This window comes from Piliocolobus tephrosceles, chromosome 4 (genome assembly GCF_002776525.5).
Source record: "Piliocolobus tephrosceles isolate RC106 chromosome 4, ASM277652v3, whole genome shotgun sequence".
NCBI lineage: Eukaryota > Metazoa > Chordata > Mammalia > Primates > Cercopithecidae > Piliocolobus > Piliocolobus tephrosceles.
The window spans coordinates 19930105-19951598 of NC_045437.1; the positions used below are offsets into that span (position 1 = coordinate 19930105).

General features: G+C 34.1%; 1 protein-coding gene and 1 pseudogene across 2 annotated transcripts in view; both read right to left on the bottom strand.

Annotated features, from left to right (window-relative positions):
• The window catches only part of CDH18 (cadherin 18), a 1101027-nt gene that overhangs the window by 814052 nt on the left and 265481 nt on the right, over positions 1–21494 (bottom strand). The window lies entirely within an intron of this gene.
• On the bottom strand, positions 18094–18204 carry LOC111546726 (annotated as a pseudogene).

Genomic DNA, 21494 nt, shown 5'->3' on the forward strand with positions numbered 1-21494 from the left:
ATACATAATATAATATAATAATAGGGCCATATAATCTGAGGCATGTTCAGGAGCATCCATTGCTTGGAGGAATAAAATATTATAACTTACATTTCAAGTTATTTGATCTTCATTTTATTTTCTCTTCTGTGTATAAATAAAGTGTATTTATAAAGAAGAACACTGATAATTTCTAAATGAACAGGTAGGCATATAAGAGTGATTAACACTCAATTTGCCCCCTTTTGTGGAGACCAGTTGCTCATAGATCACATGTAACATCATCAATTGAAATTCAAGAATAAAATGAAATCATTTATATGCCTTTTTACTTAATGATAGAAAAATCACTTAACTTTGGTAATAGTCAAAACACAGAACAATATCACTTCTCTCAATAAATATGCATGTTGAATTGCCATGTGTCAGATATATTATTTGCTATTTGAGTGCCCTAGGTAAAAATAGGAGTTTTTGTTCTACTTTTCTGAATGTAGGTTAATTTTATTTTTAAAAATTAAAGATGTGTTCCACATATCTGTAGTTAGTTTCTGTGATACTATCAGTGTTTTACTGTCAGCAACATATTTTCTTTTAAACAAAACAAAGGTTCATTTTCTTAAGGCAAAGCTTAACAAGTGTGAAAAGTATTTGCTTTGGATAGAAGTTTATGCTATGGAGAGAACAAATAAGCAATGAATAATTCTCATTATTATTAGAATACCTTGCCCAAATAAATTCAGCAAGAGAATATTTTAAATGGGATTTCAATGGCTTTTTAAATATATTCCTTTCTAAAAATTTGAATGAAACTTTTAATGAAATTAAAAACGAAAACCTTTAATGGAGACATTCAAGATTAACATTTAGTTAGGTGATTTGTTGCACATAGCAGTGGTATTTTTAAATAACATATACATATCATTAGCTGCTACTTATAATAATAGCTAAATACCAACAACCACTTATATGTTTGCTGTATTGAAAATACTGATTTCTATTGTGATAAAAAGTACAATGATAGCAGTAATTTAAATTACCATCAGGCATATATTTTAATTGCAAAAAGAACATATGATATTTAAGTGGAAATTTTTCAACATAAAATATAGACCTTGCTATTTGGAGCTATTTTATGTTAGAGGAATTCATACTTATTTTCTTGGGGATTCCAGGTTGAAAAAATGCTCAGTAATGGTGTTCATTAAACTTTTGCTCATGTGCCCTATGCTAACGAAATGTTCTAGATCGACTGCATTTTCATCTGAGCATCAGTCACTTCCCTGGGATTCCAGAGAGTGAAGTGACTCAGCAAACTTATAAAGTATTTCTTTATTTCCTGCCTTCATCTATGGTGACTAAGTTTATGATCCAGCTCATTGAAACTATCAAGGGGATATTCTGGGCTCCCTGAATAGATACTGCAAGAGCTTTGCACTGAGCACAGTGATTGAGTAAAATAAAAGTCATTCACTTGTATCACAAAATTTATCACAAAGTTTCAACCTGAATATTTAATTATTTCTAAATTATATAACATAGAAGATCGTTGTTTTGAGTATCTTTTTTTTTCCTCCACTTAAATTGAATATGTTCCTTTCAAACTTAAATGAGCAAAATCACATCCCAGTATCTCATTGCTAATTTGGACTCTTAATTTTCTTTTTGGAAATATTGGCTTAACGTTTTTGTGCATGAACTGTTATTCCACACCTAAGTGGACTGATATCTGTATTAGGCAAAATAGTGCATTAGCAGGTATAATGTTTTAAATTTGTAGAATATTTCACTAACCATTACTTTGAAATAATACTTAAAGAAAGCATGTCATCTATTATATCTTAATTGGAATTGATCTAGGATCAGTGGTTTAATCTGTCATCCTTAGGTCAGAATCAATCACATACTGAGTCATATACTTTAGAATGTTAGGCATAGAGTGTTTTAAATATACACTTATTCAAATTTAAATTGAAAGATAATATTGTGCCTCCTTTTTCCATAGGTCCCTAAGATTTGATATTTTGTAAGTTTTCTGTTTACTAAATAAGGTTCAAAGACAATCTAAAACTTTCCTGCATCTACTAGAAATCCAAATATCTTCTCAAATTGAGTATTACACATTTATCAAATAGTAAACAAATATTAAAAGCTCACAGCCTTAGAATTATGCTGAGGTTTAAAATGTTTGATACTAGAATTTTCAACTCTAATGGTATACCAGCAACACATACACACATGTTGAATCGTGATGAGCTGATAACAATAATAGAAACAATATTCTGTAAATCTGATTGAAAACATTAGCTGGTGAGATAACTTGAATGATTTATTTTTTAGCACTATAGACCAAGAAGCATTCATGTGAAACAAATCAACGTTATGACTTCTCAGTATCACATTTAAAATGTAATCAAATATATCATGCATTACTCATGCCATGGAATAATAGAAAAAAATGGCTTCGTTGAAACTGACCTGAACAACATTTATTTATTTTCTCAAATTTGTCCTTGTGCAAGCAGCTGAGGCCCTCGTAGCAGTTTTTGTATTTGATGTATAAAGCATTGCGTAAGCAAGAAAGCATTTTACAAGGTCAGAAATGAAACACATCTGAACCTGCTGTTAACATTCAACAAAATATACTGCAGATATTCTGGGATCATTTTTTTTGTCACTGTGGACCAAATGCCATGCAACCTACATAGAAAATAAAGGCATACATTCCTTTCTGTAAGAATCTACTTTGCAATATAAAAAGAATTAACTGTTACCAATTCAGAGGCAGAATCTCACTGCATTGCATCTTCTCAGATGACTGAAATCCATAACTCTAATAGAAATCATTTATGACAATTTGAGCATGTCTGGAAAAATGAATGTACAAGATAAAAATATGGTGAGAAAGGTTTAGTTGGAGTCAAACTACTTCATAAAATACTAGAATGTCCCTTTTAATTTCAGAGTAAGAAATGTGACCAGTGATGCAAAAACGTGATGTATTTAGTTTCTAGTGGCATCAAAGAATATACATATATATATACATATACACACATAGACACACACACCCACACACATACACATACAGAGAGAGAGAGAGAGAGAGCCATTGCTTTTCTTCCTGATCAGATGTTTTATTATTTTTATTGTAAGTCTAGCAAATCTCCACTCTCATTTTCTGGTACAGAAGTTGGTAAATCATGACATCAAAATAATTTGACTGCCAGGAAAGGGATACATAACAAATAAAGAACAAACCAACAAAGCAACAAAGAGTGGTAAGAAGAGGAAACATTTAATTTTATCATAATAGATCCTTTCTTGTGATAGTAAATTAGTTTTATTCAGAGCCACAAGAAAACTGTACACATACATGCACACACACACGTAACACACACACAGGTAAATGGCATATCCATTTATACTTGAAAATCAAATAGTATCAATTGTGTTTCAGCAGAATGAAAATTTGTGAAACTTTTATATTTTTAAAATAACTACAGTTAAGATATATTTCAAAATATAATTCTTCACATTATCTTAATCTAAATTATTTTTCCAGAAATCAACTATTTTTGGAATTTTAATTAGACTTTTAATGAATTGTGATGTTATTTTTAGCAATGTAGTAAGAATTCTTTGATTCTTTTGTCATGGTACCTGGATCATGTCAAATTCTTTCTGAATCCTATTGAATAATCAGTGGCATTAGATTATTGTCCCAATTAATTAATCTCCTTTCTATTCATATTTACTCATTTTTGCCTAGTCTTTATTCCATGCTAAAGCCATAATCAAGGATCCAATATGGTATTAAATGTATAATTGCTCACTTCTTCTTTAAAATATATAGTAACTCATTTAATATTCAAAACATTCTTATTTCTGTTTTACAAATGAGAATTATGAAATGACAGTTGTTAGAAAATTATTAAATGTTAACTCCTCTCTCAAAGACATACAATTAGTAGTAAGTCATAGAGCTAAAATCTGAACTAGAAAAGTTTAGCTATAAAAGCTTTGTTCTTCACACCTACAAATATTGTCACCAAGAATGGTATTTTCAGCAGTGACTTGTGGCCACTTTATTATAAATTTTCATGGGTATCTATTGTGTCTGACGGGCTATGTATTTGAAAGTGCACTACACTAGGTGACAGACTAAATATTTAGTACCAATTTCTAACCCTGGGACCACAGCCCATATCTTTCTCAATGAATCTCAGTTTCCTCATTTATGAAATGAGCATAAAAATATGTAAATTATAGAATCTAGTTTCTAGTTGCAACAAATAAAATCTTGGAAGAAAATATATATTAGCATATATATTTTAATTGCTTACATTTAAATTTGTTGTAGCAGTAGTAGTACAATTAAGGAAGACACTGAAGATCAGATACATATTAAACTACAGATTTCATACATATCTGTCAATAGGGTCACCAGAGGCAAAAACTGAAATACATTCAAAAGGTCAAGGCAAAGAGAATCTTGTAGACATAAATATGTAGACAGCTGTGTCTGTTTTCATACCCTAATCACCTAGTCTTGTTGATATCACTACTTTGCCCATAAGACTGTTGCAATAAACAAATATAATTCTGGAATTTGAAAAACGGTAGAAGTAATATAATCACACAAAGGCACTTTAGATGTCGGTCCTGACCATTTCCCAAAGGCAGGGAGAAGTAATACCTTCCTTCCCTATCAAGTGCATTCTACAACAATGGTTCTCAAAGGTTATACTACTACCATCAGAACAGAAGCATCTGTGAGCTTGTTAGGACTCTTTGGGCCCCATCTGAACTACTGAATCAGAACCTCTTGGGGTGGTTATCAAATTGAGTGTTTTAGCAAGCTCTCCAGGAAATTATTCTATGCATTAATGCTTGAGAATCACTGCTCAACACACAGAGCTAGCATAAAAATAAGCATGCTTGCTCACGTCTGTAATCCCAGCACTTTGGGAGGCCGAGACGGGCGGATCACAAGGTCAGGAGATCGAGACCATCCTGACTAACACGGTGAAACCCCGTCTCTACTAAAAATACAAAAAAATTAGTCGGGCGTGGTGGCGGGCGCCTGTAGTCCCAGTTACTTGGGAGACTGAGCTAGGAGAATGGCATGAACCTGGGAGGTGGAGCTTGCAGTGAGCTGAGATGGTGCCACTGCACTCCAGCCTGGGCAACAGAGCGAGACTCCATCTAAAAAAAAAAAAAAAAAAGGCATGCTTGTTATGCAGTAGAATAAGTATGTTGCTAATGCTTATGCACCTCTGCAGCTAAAAACGTGTGTGAAGATCAGAGGTGGGGAAGATCAGAGATAGCAACATCTGTTTAACAAATGTTTAAATGCCTGATGTAGTCTTGGACCTAGGCTAAGTACTAAGATCACAAAAGTGAATAAAGCATGAACTATAGAAATACAGGTTCCAAAATTAAAATAATTCAACCCTACAGAGACTAAAATAATTTCTGGGATAATAATATTTGAGCCACATCCTGATAAGCATTCTGGTTTCAGGATATGATCTAGTGAAAAATGCTTGATTCGGAAGCCAGTCCAAGCAAAGGTGGTATGTTCAAAGCCATAACAGTATGAGGAAGCTTGGCTCATTTGGAAAACAGAATTGTAGCTCAGGATGGCTAAAAACAAAATAGCAAATGGAAGAATGAGGCAGAAGGTGGAAGTGTGGACTAGGTTCAGAACAGTGTTGCATAGTATATCATTCCATGAAGCTTGATTCTATGTTGCTATGGGAGTCATTGAGAACTTTCAAGTAGAGTGGTGAAGTGTTAAGATTCCAGTGTTGGAACAGAATTTAGGCTGATTTAAAGTGGCAAAACTGGATGCAAAGGTTGTAATTTGAAAAATATTGAAATGGACAAAGGGAGAATATACCCATCGTCCCAAATATGAGAGTGATTGTAAGAATGAAGAAAATATGGCTTCCAGAGATATTTATTCCTGTCATGAATAAAATATGTAATACAGAATAAGGTATATTCTTGAGTGAAGATACATTTAGGTTGGAGCATGCCAAGTTTGAAATTTCCTGAGAAATAGTGAATCAAAGAGTTTTTAATTGAGTATAAAATTCTGGGTTAAAATATTCAATTGAGATCCATTAGAAAATAGATGATAGTTGATCCAATAAAAATAGATGTTAACTCTCAGAGGAATTGACAGCCAGAAATGAAGACTAAGAGAGTCGGTCTGTGGAACAACAACAAAAAAGGAACAGAGACAGTTAAAGTGAATGATGAATGGCCTTGAGGGTGATGGTGGGAATCCATGTATAGAAAGATTACATATGATTTAGGAAATATAAGAACCAAAAACAGAAATGAAATTGGCAATATAAAGACCATTGCAGCATGAGGGGAAAATCAGTTCAGCAGAGCAGTGGAAGCAGAATGAATATTTCCACAGGTTGTGAAATGAAAGGAAGTCACTTGGCTGTATAGAAAGGCACATTCTAGAAGGAACACGGAGAGTAACCAACATGAGATGTGTTTTGTTTAGATCTCTTGTCAGGGAATAGATTTTCAAAGATAGGATTTTAAACAGATTTACTCAAGGTCAAAATGGAGTCATCCGAGAGGAAAAAGAAATAGTTTCTGGAAAGGCTGTATAATTAGAGGTTTAAATATCAATGTAACAAGAGTAGGTCCAAAGCAACTTTTCCAGGCACCCATTGATCCTAAACTGCCTTTATTTTATTTACTCTACCATAAAGAAACTTCTTAAATTCAGAATGTCTCCTCTGACCCTACTGGCTTTTGCAGTCTTAATGCTTACTCTGACTCACCTCAGAGTTTTGACCTCTTTCCCGTAATTTTCTTCCTAGCCTCTCCTCTGTCATGTCATCACGTCCAATCTTGTGAGCTCTTCGACTCAGAAACTCTCTGAACCTTTAAATGGGCTCCTTGGCTGAGCACACCTAGGTCAGTACTGAACCATTTGCAGAGGTAAGAATTTGGAGGCTGATGCAATGTACAAATGATATTCAGAACATGAGTGAAGGCATTAGCTATTGGCAGTAAAGGAGAGGTGTTTTTGTTTTACTTTTTATTTCTGTTATCTGTAAGACTGAGACTTGAGAATGCATGTGGATAAATTGAGAGACAGTAAGTCTTCACTTGATGGTTCAGTTTCTGAGATTTGAGAACCACTGCTGTTTTGCTTTTAGCAAAAAGTAATTGGATTTGAGGAGAATTGCTGAAGTAGAGAAATAAAGGAGAGAAATGCCTTTGGTCAAAGATAAAGAGAATGATAGCTGAGTGTCCAGATTGCCCTACTAAACTTGTGGTGGAATTATCTTCACTTTCACTTGTTACTGTTTTTGAAGGGCTCTGTGTTGTGGTTGGAGATACTGAGGAAGAGGCCAATGCAGTTATATTAGTTTTGTAAAGCTGCCATAAAACAAGGAACCACAAAGTGGATTGCTTGAAGACAGACATGTATTCTCCACAGTTCTGGAGGCCAGAGTCTGATTTCAAATTGCCAGCAGGGCCATGTCTTTGTGAAGGATACAGGAGGAGAATGTGTTCCATGCTTTTTTTCTTAGCTCCTGGTTTTGCTGGCAATTCTTGAGATTATTTGTCTTATAGAAGTGTCACTCTGTTCTGTGCCTCAATCATCACATGGCATTCTTCTTCCTATATGTCTTCATATCATCTTCCCTGTGTGTGTGTTATCCTCTGTTTCTCTTCTCTTCTTACAAGGATACTGGTCATGTAGAGTTAAGGACTATCTGCTGACTTCATCATGACTTGATATAACTGCAGATGCCTTGTTTCCAAATAAGGTTTAATTCACAGGTACTAGGGGTTAGGGTTTCAACATACCCTTTTAGGGGACACAACTCAACCTATAACAGCTGTTAACTATTGTGTTAAAACTGTTCAGAGTGAGGCCAGTTACAGTGGCTCATGCCTATAATCTCAGCACTTTGGGAGGCCGAGGAGGGCTGATCACCTGAGGTCAGGAGTTCGACACCATGCTGGCCAATATAGTGAAACCCCATCTCTACTAAAAATACAAGAATTTTCCGGGAGTGGTGGTGGGTATCTGTAATCCCAGCCACTTGACAGGCTAAAGCAGGAGAATTGCTTGAACCCAGGAGGTGGAGGTTGCAGTGAGCCAAGATCACACCATTGCACTCCAGCCCGGGCGACACAGTGAGACTCAATCTCAAAAAACAAAACAAAAACTGTTCAGAGTGGTGCTAGTGGAATGGATAAGAGATAGTAGTACAGGAAAGGAAAAGTCATAAGGAAGGTATAAATGTGTTAATAAGGAAGAGATAAGTGCTGAATAAAAAAGAAAACAAAAGAAGATTGTGTTGATAGATGAGAAAAATTGTCCAACATGGAAAAGTAGATGTATAACTAAAATTCAAGATGATTGCACTTTATTTGGGGTATTTAGAATTTAAGGTTTCATGAGGAAAATAATTATTGTATCTTATTCAAGAAGAAATAAGTAAAGATTAATGCATGAATTAAAAACACACATACATTACCAACAAATTTTAGAAGGGAGCTTGAGATATTTATATACCAGAATAAAAATGGTAAAATAGCATTACTTTTTGGTGTAACCAATGTTTTTTGAATAGTTAATTTAGATAATCCACTTCTTTTGATGAGTTTTCTATTATACAAATAGTGTATTATAAAATCTGAAGCTCAACATGTAAAAACCCAGGAAGCATCAAAACCTGAAATGACTGTAAACAGGATAGAGGTGTACTGTTCGTTGATGTATAGTATTTTGGGCAGGGTTAATTGTATTGATGTACATAGGCATTTTTGAATTGTTTCTGTTTACTTCCTCTTAAGTGGAAACTAATAGGACCTCAATAAATATTTTAATGAATATGTACTACTTCTTAAATGATAGAATGGATGATTTATATACACTTTTGGTCATGGTCAACAGAAGTTGCACTGAGGTCTAATATTTACCACCTTTAATCTTTTACATATGTGAGTTTTTAGTACGGTTAAGGGTTAACATGGAACCATTTCAATGCCTACTTATTGATCCCCTTATCTACCCAAAGCAGTTATTTTGTTTAACAAGTAAGCAGTGTTACAACCAACAGCCCATAAAAGGTTATTATCAAATACTTTTCCATTTTCCTTGCACATGATTAAGCCTCAGAGGTGAATTAATGGATCCTGTTAGGCCATAACAGGAAAGCAATAATGTCTATCAAGCAAGCACTGTGTTCCACAAATACATGCTGTTTGTTAATGCGGTTGGTGGGTTTTGATTTGATTTCCCCTCAAAGGAGAGTTGGTAAGATGGGAGGCTAAGGGATAGTTTCCTCATCTTATAGTTAGATGTAATGGTAAACATTGATTTTGATTTCTTTGTGAGGACATATCGCAGTAGTGAGGAAAGCAGATTACAAAATTTATACCATACTATTTTGTTTCATTTAAAGTGATAACAATATTCAAACTGTTTGTCTTGACTTAATCTTTTTGTCCCATTCTTATTTCCCAGGGCTCCTAAATTTATCTTGTTTTAAAGTTTTCTACAGTACATACTTTCTGTAAGCTGCACCACATCCTTCTGCGTAGCATGGTTTACAAAATTTAAAAATAAGTAATTTGAAGTGTTTTTGCTCGTGTGTTTACTTCAGCTACATTAACTATTTTCCTACATATATATATACACACACACACATACATATATATATGTATATAGTTTTGTTGTTCAAAAATTCTGAAAGTAAATACTGAGTCAATACAGTCACTTAAAGGCTTTGATTTCAGGTTAGATGTGGTACATGATTAATGTGTGAGCTATTCAGAGTGAACTTTGAAATCTGTGTGTGTAATTTTACTTAATAAACATTAATCAGAAAAGGATAATTTAAAAAATAAAAGTACAATAATTTAAATGTCACAATTAAAGTTTCCACAGGGCTAGTTTTCTCCACTGTTTTAAGATAAAAAATGGCACAGACATACACTGAAATGTACTTTGAATATTGTATATAATGATCTTAGAACATCAGGAATAGCATCAATAAAAACCAAGATGTTTTGTGATTTGATATTGTTTTGCATCTAATTGTATATCACAGTCTAATACCATAGACTTTCACATCTCTGGGAGTGAGCTATAATACTGCCTTAGATAATCATGGCGGGAATCAACAGGACAAATTTTGATAGGAAGAAAGGCAGTAGACTCTTAGCAGACAATGAGACAATGGAGAATGAAAAGAAAATGATTATCAAACACTTTTCCAGATGGTTATCAATTGCATAGGAATTCTAAGAGGCCAGGCACAGTGGCTCAGGCCTTTAGTCCCATCACTTTGGGAGGCCGAGGTGGGTGGATCACGAAGTCAAGAGATCAAGACCATCCTGGACAATATGGTGAAACCCCATCTCTACTAAAACTACAAAAATTAGCTGGGCGTGGTGACAAGTGCCTGTAGTCCCAGCTACTCAGGAGGCTGAGGCAGGAGAATCGCTTGAACCCAGGAGGCGGAGGTTGCAGTGAGCCAAGATTGTGCCACTGCACTCTAGCCTCGGCTTCAGGGCAAGACTCTGTCCCCGCAAAAAAAAAAAAAAAGAAAAAGAAAAAAAGAATTCTAAGAAAGCTTAACTTTTGATTGTGTATATGTTTATTTTCACAGTGAATTATTTTCTTTACATATATACTCAAGTTCTTTTTTTGTTTGTTTGTTTTTTGTTTTGAGATGGAGTCTCACTCTTGTCATCCAGGCTGGAGTGCAATGGCGCGATCTCCACTCACTGCAACTTCTGCCTCCCGGGTTCAAACTGTTCTCCTGACTCAGCCTCCAGAGTAGCTGGGATTCCAGGCACGTGCCACCACGCCTGGCTAATTTTATTTTTTGTATTTTTAGTAGAGATGGGATTTCACCATGTTGGCCAGGCTGGTCTTGAACTCCTGACCTCATGATTCACCTGCTTTGGCCTCCCAAAGTGCTGGGATTACATGTGTGAGCCGCTGCGCCTGACCAACAAATTTTCATAATAGATTATTATAATTCCACAAAATTCACATACTTCCAGTAAGTTTTTATAGTATTATATGCTACTAAAACACCTCAAAAAAGCAATCAATTTCTTTTACCTTAAATATACTGTTATAATCTAGTAAAGCATGCTATAAGTAAACTATAGTTTGTAATATATATATCATTTTTACTTAATTATATTGTAAAATCTTAAATGTGATTAAAATGATATGCACATTTTAAATATTTTGAACCTGATATACAACTCTGGAAACAACTGTGAGTCTTTCCTGGTTTGAAAAAGTAATGTTACTATGCTATTTAGATATTCAGTATTTTGCTTAAAGTGAAATAAATGAATAAAGAAATTCTTCAGATTATTTGTGTAAGCACATAAGTCTATGTTACTCAATACAGATTCTGCTATGTAAATAAGTACTTAATTATTATTAACTCTAAATTTATTTTTATTTATACTGAGATAGAGATACTTCCATTTATACCTACTGTATTATGTTTTATCTATCTCCTATCTAACTAGAAATAATTTAGTGTATTCTTTTCCAGAAAATACTTAACATATATTTAAATATATAATATAAAACAGGCCAAGGTAAAAATGGAATTATAATATTTTACTAAATTAAAAATATTAGTATATAAAAATCATGAAAATGATCCTATAAGTTTTCCCCCTTTTTCTCTATTTTTCATGCATGATTTTAAGCAGTTTTATGAATTGCTGCATATAATCGTTAACAACCTCCCTCTGAAAGAACTAGTCTTCCTCACTTAAGATAAGGAAACTGACACATTGAGGCCAAGTCACTATCTAATGTCCTGCTGCAAGCAAATGAGAAAAGTTGCTTTTGAATTCAGCAAGTCTGACACCAAAGCATACACTCAACCAATACAGATTATTCAACATTTTACTAGAGAAGGATCATGGCTTTGGCTTTAATTTTAACTGTAGCCTACGCAACCTAAGAAACGGAATCAATCTAATGAGTCACAGTGTCCAAACTATGAAAAAAGGCAAGTTGTGGAGCAGAATCACCAAGGCCATAAAAAGCTTTATCCCTTGAGTCCTCATAAACTGGATGCTGCTAAATATAAAAATTATCGACAGTACTTTTATGGTGAAATAACTAGTGCCAAATGTCACTTTTTCTTATAACATCTTTCAGTATAAGCAATCGCAAAGCACATTTCTAAGAAAAAAAAAAAAAACAAGCTCCTGTAGCCCCAGCTATGGTAGGGCTTTAAGTTACAAGGATAGTGTGATCCAAATGAACACCACTCATGCTCTTGCTAAGGCTGTACTTCGTATTACAGGATGAAATATAAAACAAGAGAGTTCCCTTCTGCCTATCCTCCAGAAGTAGTTTCCTCTCAGCCAGATACTTGAAAATAACTGTGTGGTAATAGTTTGAACATTATTCTACTTGACAATACTTATAATACTTTTATTCTGATAAGTAACCAGAAGGCATCTGTCTTGCCAACTTATTATATCACCCCATTATTCTATTTTTACTTGAACTAACTAGCTGTAAGATATTTTTTTCCACTTTAGAAAAATAGAAAAAAGGGAACTTGCCTGTCTAGAAAACCAACTTACCTCTGCATTGAAGTGTTTCCATGGGCAGAACCAAGACCTTTCTTTAACTTTTTGCATAGGGAAAGAAAGCAAAGCATCTGTCTCTGTTGTAAAACATCCCAGTTAATTAAATATAAAAAGCAAAAATTATAGAAAGTTAAAACTCAGAAAATTATAATTGTGTTTTTATCATGCCCTGATCAATAAGTAAATGAATTATATTAACTATATTAACTTACGTGACTTACAGTGCAACAGACAGTGATGAAAGAAACCCCAACTTAATTTTTAGTGACCGCTACTAAAATTGAGACTGGTAAAGGAATTTCAAAAATTTAAGTTTTACAAGAGCTGACTGATAATCCTTCCTTTGGGGAAGTTGTCTATTCAGTGAGCAAGTTATCTTATTCTTGATAATTAACTGATTGAGAATAATATAAAGGTATTGCATCTCAAATTTAAAAGACAAAATGGGGGATACATAGGCATGACTTTGGCTCTCAAAATAGGATTAATATCCTAGGAATTCAAAAATGTGAATAACCAGGTGTAATTCACTCAATATGTATTTATTGAGTTTATGTTACACTATACCAAGCAGTAATTAAAACAAACAAACATATCTCCTAAACTCTGGTAAGAAACAAAAATAAAAAATAAAATCTAATAACCATTCAATTATGAGGTAAGATACATTGATACATACATGAAGGGAATTGAAAATGTCTGAGAAGGTGAAACGCTAGTTATGCTGGCGACTGAAGAACTGAAGAAAAAAAACATTTGGATAAGAAGAGCATTTTTAGAAAGAGAACAATGTGCACAAAGACACCTAGGCAGAATAGGCAGAAATCTCTTAATGTTTCACAAGAAGAATAAGGAGTAGAGTAAGATGGGAACATATAGGAGATAAAATCAGAAACATAGGCATGAGGGTTGGAAAAATGCAATGTAAAGAATTATGAATCATACAACAGATTTTGAGTTTTACTCTGAGATGGGAAACCTCAACTAATTTGGAAGAGGGTGTAACTTGGTCTGAGGCTAGTTTAAATGAGTCATAATAGCCTCTCTGTTGATAAGATTTGCTAGCCTCTCTGTTGATAAGATTTGAGGGGAACATGGAGGTCTATTAGGAGGTGAGCACAGATGAAAGTGAGACATAAAAGTGGCTTAACTCTGGTGTGAAAGCTGAGTGTAAAAACATGGTTGAATTCTGCACAAAATGGATATGGTCTGTCATCAAAATAGAAATATCAATAATTATTGCAAACCATTTTGACCTGAGTAACCAGAAGAAAGGAGATTTCCTAAACTTAAAAGCCCCAAATCATCAACATTAGCTACACACACACCACACACACACACACACACACACACACACAAACATACAATGAGTCATTCCAGAAGGTTTCTTCACAAGAAGGCATAGAACATATGCCTGTAATCCCAGCACTTTGGGAGCTCGAGGCAGGCAGATCACAAGGTCAGGCATTTGAGACCAGGCTGGCCAATAAATATGGTGAAACCCCATCTCTACTAAAAATACAAAAATTAGCTGGACGTGGTAGCACACGCCTGTAGTTCCAGCTACTCTGGAGGCTGAGGCAGAACAGTTGCTGAACCCGGGAGTCAGAGGTTGCAGTGAGCCAAGATCACGCCACTGCACTCCAGACTGGGCGACAGAGCAAGACTCTGTCTTGGAAAAAAAAAAAAAGAAAGAATATTCAGAAGTGGAATACTTGTGCTTGTGGTACAATATTTCAATGTTTCTGCGTATAAAACAATAACCTGAGAACCTCAGTTTCGCAAATAGTCAAGAAGGAAGCTGGGACATATTTTAGATCAAATACATTGCAGGTTAAAGTATCTTTATGTAGGGAAAGTAAATAGAAATTTGTCGTTCTATAAATAGGATTTAGCAAGACAGAACCATTCCACATTAATTGATAAAACCAAATAATTGTCCAGAATTGCAGTTCATTTTTCAAAATGGTGAAGAAATATTTTTAAAAATATAGTTACAGTGTGGCACTTTAAAAAAAAAAAGCAAGTCTGCTATACAATGCCGAAGAATATCCTGTAATCTTTCCTCTTAGTGGAGCAAAATCTTAGTTTATAGTGGAAGGAAGTTTGAGAGCACCATAGTGGTCAATAGAGATCTGATTCTCCCCAATTTTGCTCAAACTGAATATATAACAGGACAACATAACAGGATCTGAGCCAAACATTTTCACATAGATTAAGTTGTGTGTGTGCCTCTGTGTGTGTGTGTGTGTATTTTCCGGTGGAAAATAAAGCATTTGAACATTAGTTATTCTCTCGTTTTTCCTGCTGTCTGTCGCCACATTAACAAGACTGAGTGTACTTTATTTTCCTAGCCAGGATCTCTTGTCCCGCTGGGATTGGGGAAGACAATTTTAACATACTTTTTAGGGCCGGTGGCAGTTAGAATTGCTTTCAAGATACTACTGTTCATAAGAGGTGAGAGAAAGAACATTGTCATGTAGCCCCTGGGTGTTGAGATTTCCCATATCCTTAAGAATAAATTGGTCAATCATCGAGAGAATATGAAATCTCCTCAGGCTGTCTTCATTTTCACAACAGGCTCACCTCCCTGATCTAATAAATAGAACATCGACTCTATGGGAGGGCTATGCTTTTGAACTGCTCCTTGCTAAATGAATATTACTTCCTAACACCCAGTAGTCCTAGTCACATGTCATGTGCAAACATACTATAAGACTCATTTTCACTAAAATAAATTATTTTGAACAAATCAACTTATTTTAAAACATAGCATTTTCCCTATCTCACCTATATAGCCACAGAAAGAATTAACTGTCCTGTGGAATATGTAAAAAATAAAAGATAAAGTCTCCAAGATTAACCTGAGCACGCATCACTCACTTTAAAGAAAATTGGACGAGATGAACTAGAAGAATTTCTTTGGAGCCTGAACAAAAGAGAGGTGAATGGGTTATTAAAGATAGGCTGATGTTATTCTAATATCTTTATGGGAGACTGTCTACTCTATTGTGTCTCTTTTTCAATGAGCATCTTTTGGGAAGCATAAAGTTGCTTCCTTACAAGGTCAGAGCAGAGTAATCGTACAGACAGTGTTCTGAATTGGGTTGAACACACAAAGGATGCCAAAATTTTCCCCTTATATACAGTAACCTATATTAAAACTTCAACTTATTTCAATCCATCATATTTACATTTCTATTTTATTATATGCTGGATAATGTGTTTAATTTAGTACTGTAGCTGCACATATATACAGTTTATCATAACAAAATAGACATGTTTTGTGGAACATGTTAAATCGTTTGCTGAGTAAAAGAGACAGTGTGATCAGAACTTTTGAAGGTCTCTACACACAGCCTTGCTTCCTCAAATTCTATCCAGACAAATACTAATTCTGGTTTTAGTTTTATCAGGCCATGAGGATCAAAATGTAAAGGAAAATACATAGAAAATGGCTCAATATAAATTGCTCTGTTTCATTCTGTGTTATGACTTTACAGCATTTGTGTTCATTTTCTATGAGATCATAGTCCTATTCAACAGCAGTTTTTTTCATATTTCCAATATACTCTATAGAAAAATAATTGTTGGTAACATTCATGTTGTTAATATTATTACTAAAAATATTCCTTAGAAATTGCTTAGCCCAGAAAATCCCGAACTCAAAGAAGCCTTTTGCATAGAGTCGTTTTTTTGCTTTTGTCTCCGTAATCTACCATCCTTCCCTATACTCTTGGCTTTTAATACTCTGCTGATAGGATTTGCCTTGACCAATGGCTGCATATGTTAATAATACTCTTTAACTCACTAATAAACTACTTTGATACTTGAATAAATTGAAATTTAAATAAGCTTTTTTATTAAATCAAACATAATTTTTGTATTGAGAGAATTCTAATTGGGGACATAGGTAAACCATTAGTCCCTCAAACTTTTTGGTCTGGAAGATTTTGCAGAGTTCTGCTAAGGGAAAATCACAGAGGTATGTTTTGAACAGTGAGGGTGAAAATCTCCTGTGTTTAATGTGTTTATTTTTCCCTATATGGAAATCACAAAGATTAGTGATTGATATATTACTTTCCGTATTTATTATGGAATGATTTATTGATTTAATTTGTTTAATAATTAATAATTTAATACATGCAATGGTTTACTGATTATGGTATAATGAAGTTTGTTGAATAACTTCAAATAATTCTCAATGAATTTACACCATAGTTATAGGAAAAAATAACATTTAAATCACTCAAATAGAAATTCTACTCCATATATATTTACCAACTGTGATATCTTATGAGGAAAATACAGGACAGTCTCAGAAATGAGGGATAGCCTCCTGAAGTATTATTGGCTTAGATGTGATAAATTATATAATATAATGAAATCTAAGGCAGTATGTGCATGGCAACTTAGAGAAAGAGAGAGAGAGAGAGAGAGAGAGAGAGAGAGAGAAAGAAAGCCAGTGTGGCTGCAGAGCAAATTCAGGAAGTGCAGAATGAGATGAGATCTTTTATTCTAAGAGCAATGGATATTCATTGAGGAAATGTTGGCAGGGGGTGACACCAACAGATTTTTTTAAATAACATTTTGGGCTTTAGCATTGAGAATGGATCTTAGAGGGTAGAGTAGATGTGGGGAGACATGTTAGTAGCCTATGGAGTAGTTAGCAGAAGAGAAAATAATCGATTTGCCTTAGATATTTTGTCAACAAGAGACGGATAACATTTAATATGCTTTTTGCAGATTTTTCGGTCACATCAAAGAAAACTAAACTCTAAACTATATAAATTAAAGTTAAAACAGCCCTAGAGAAGACATTAATTCACACATGTTAAAAAGAAGAGCAGTGCCTTAAGAGATTAAAGTGGACTGCTTCCATTGTGTTTCACTGGCATGCATTGCCTACCATCTGGAGGGTAAAAATTACTTGGAAAATGAAACCTGAAATGGAATTAAACAATATTTCATTTCCCTTGATATTTATTTATTTTCAGATTAAGCACCAATATCCCAAGTCATAGCCAAGATATAAAATACAGTGTGATTATTGTGTGATTATTGTTAAAAACTCTTCCCAATATTTCTCTAAAACTTACAAAATATTTCTGTTTATGGCAGAGTCTCAGCTGACACAGGGTCTAATATTAATCTAAGTTTGTTTTACAATGCTCACTTCTGTCCTTCATTAATCTTAAACGTTTATATTTATATAAACATTAATGCAAACTCAATTTAATTTAGAAGCAAGAACAGTTGTTTTTTTTATTGTTGTTAGCTAAATTGTGTTTTAAGATTAAAAACTGCACATTAGAATGAAAAGATTTTTCTTTCCCAAAGCAGCATACATAGAACTATAGTCTCTGCTTTGTTTATTTGCCTGTTTGAATGCCACTGCTTTTTTTTTTTTTTTTTTTACGGTTTTCAAACCATATCTCATAGCAAACTCTTTAGAGTTTAAATGTGTTAAATTGCAATGGGTGGAAAGTCAATATGAAAATTCTTGGTCTATTTCTAAAACATTTTCGTTAAACTAGTAAGAACAGATACTACACTTGATCTTAGCCAAAAGGCCAAGGACGGTGGCTCACGCCTGTAATCCCAGCACTTTGGGAGGCTGAGGTGGGCAGATTACCTTAGCTCAGGAGTTCAAGACCAGCCTGGGCAACACAGTGAAACCCTGTCTCTACTAAAATACAAAAAATTAGCCAGGCAAGGTGGTGGGCACCTGTAGTCCCAGCTACTTGGGAGGCTGAGGTAGGAGAATCGCTTGAACTCGGGAGAGGGAGGTTGCAATGAGCTGAGATCGTGCCACTGCCCTCCAGCCTGGCCAACAGGGCAAGACTCTGTTTAAAAGAAAAAAAAATCTGTGTGAAAAAAAAAAAAAAAAAAAAAAAAACAGAGAGGTGAAGTGGTTGCATTGATTTAACAGGGTTGAGAAACAGTGAGAATAGCTAAATGATGATAAAAGAATATATTAAGGTAAATAAGCATTAGAAATCAAGCAAGGACATTGCCAAAACATTATATGTTTATCATCTTTCTTTTAAATCATTAAGGTCCAAGAATTTGGTATGAAATGACCTAAATCATTTCATTTTTAAATGGCTATATCTATGCCACATTGAAAACCAAGGTCAGATATACCTAGATATAGACAATTATGTGGCATTTTCTCTATCATCTGGCATTTTGTTGTATATAAAACTCAAAGACACTGTGATTACAGATACCCTTTTAATCATATGAGGTTTTGATTTTCATACATCGGAATACAAAAGTTGGAGTATTTATTTATTTTATTTACACTGGATAGAGGATTGGCTCTAATCATACATGTTAAATCAAATAGTGTAGAATACTGGGAATTATAATAAGAAAACTAAACATACATGTACATGCATCTACATGCATATGTGAAGTAGCTGCTCTGGGAAAAATTTCTTATGCTTAACATCATACTGACAGATCACACTGCTAATGTTCTATCTTATACAGCTTATAGAGAAAATTGTCTTGTTTCACTCTTGAGGCAGGAAGAAACAGAGAGAAGCACGTGGGATTTTGCTTTGGCAAATAGATTTCCTCCCTTTTTCTTTTCATTTATGCCTCGTCACCTAATGCAAGCCTAGTTCAGAATATTAATTGTCTAAATAGGCTAGAAACATCTATGCCCTCATCCCCATGGCACAGTGTCTTAAAAATAACAAGTCCAAGAATTAGAAAATTGAATTGGTCTTCTTGGTACTAACAACAGTAACAAAAGATAATAGAGATTAAAATAATCTTAAGAAAAAACACATGAATTCAAAATCCACATGCGACATGATAATTTAATTGTAAGAATGATTCCTGGAAATACATTTTTCCTATCAGACAGTAACTGAAGACAGTTACTGCTGCCTAACTTGTTCAAAAAACAAACAAAAAGAAATGTAAGCTAATTAACATTTCACTCCATATTGGACATGTGACAGATTTTAGCAGAGCATAAATATCCCCAGCCATTTTTTTGGATGCAATTATAGTCAACTTACATTGAGATTTCTTCATTTACTTTGAGGACATCATAGCTGGGTAGCAAATGATTTTAAATTTGTAGTCAGTGTTTGTTTTACAACTGTTATGAGTTTCACATGCATCTGTATATATAGCCATTGTCAAACTGACAGAGTACTATCTCTATGCTCTTTGTATCTTTACTTTCAGTTTCAGAAAAAAAAAAATCAAAATGTTTCTTTTGTTTCACTGAATTCTCGTATTTCTATCTAGGTTGCTATCCCTTTATTAAACACATAAAAACATCTCACTACTAGTTTTTTTCTCTCTGTGTCCCCTGATATGACACAGTGAAAGGAATATGGGTTCTGAAGCCAAAAAAAACTAGTTGTAAATTGTGATGCTGTTAGTTAATATTCTGCAAATTGAGGAAGGTGTCTACTTCAATAAATTCAATAACTGAATGTTTAATGGAACACATTAGAAATAATGGGTGTTCTACAATGTTTAACGCATGTTTCTCCTTTCTTTTCCAGTAATGATGTTTAAATGACTTATTTCTTAAAAAAAAAAAAAAAAACAGATCAGAAAACTTCAACATTATCTTAACACAGTTTTAATTTAATAATGTAAAATATATCTGTGTTGTTTTATTTTTAAACTCCGCAAGCATATAGACTGTACTTGTCTCCATGCCCCATTTACCATTATTACTAGTTTATAATCCACATTTTATTTCTTTGCTTTAGTTGGGGGAAACATACCTAGAAACGCATGCTAAAATATGAAATAGTGATTAAGAACAGACCAGAACTCTGCAGCCACAATGTCTGGTTCACATTCTATCTCTGCAATTTGTTGGTCACATGACCTCAGGGTTTTTTTATTCACTCGTTATGTCTCATCTGTAATGAAGAGTCTAAAAGTGAGATGAGTTCATATATTATATACATATGTATGTATATGTACATATATAAGACATATATATATGTCTTAAAGCGGGGTCTGACTGGTGTAAGTGTTGATTGCGTTTTAGATCTTATTATAAGCCAATTCCATTAACATTTTCTCCTTCGTTTAACTTGTTTTAGTATTTGACATGCTGTGCCACTTACTTCTAGAAACACTTCTTTGTAAGATACATTGAATGCATTGTTCACATTGTTCTATCTTCTTTTCTGACTACTGGAATTGCTCTTCCTCATTGCAATGCCAACTACAATCTGTCATTGCTGTTTTTCTGGTCTCTCTGAATTGTCATGCCCTCAGTAAATTCCCATTCTGCAACTTCATCTATAAATTCTATCCAATAACAACCAAATATATATCCCAGCCACTTTATGACTCTTCAATCCCTATATTAATAACAACATTCAAATGATCATCCTTGAATAGTTTAGAAAAGTTGTTAAATTCACCAGACATTGAACTCAATATTGTATATACCCCGACCCTTAAAAAACAAACAAACAAACAAACAAAGCCTTTGTGTCAGTCGGGAAACAACAGATGCTGGAGAGGATGTGGAGAAGTAGGAAGGCTTTTACACTTTTGGTGGGAGTGTAAATTAGTTCAACCATTGTGGAAGACAGTGTGGCAGTTCCTCCAGGGTCTAGAACTAGAAATACCATTTGACCCAGCAAACCCATTACTGGGCATATACCCAAAGGATTATAAATCATGCTGCTATAAAGACACATGAACACGTATGTTTATTGTGGCACTATTCACAGTAGCAAAGACTTGGAACCAACCCAAACGTTCATCAAAGATAAACTGGATAAAGAAAATGTGCCACATATACACCATGGAATACTATGCAACCATAAAAAAGGATAAGTTCATGTCCTTTGTAGGGACATGGATGAAGCTGGAAA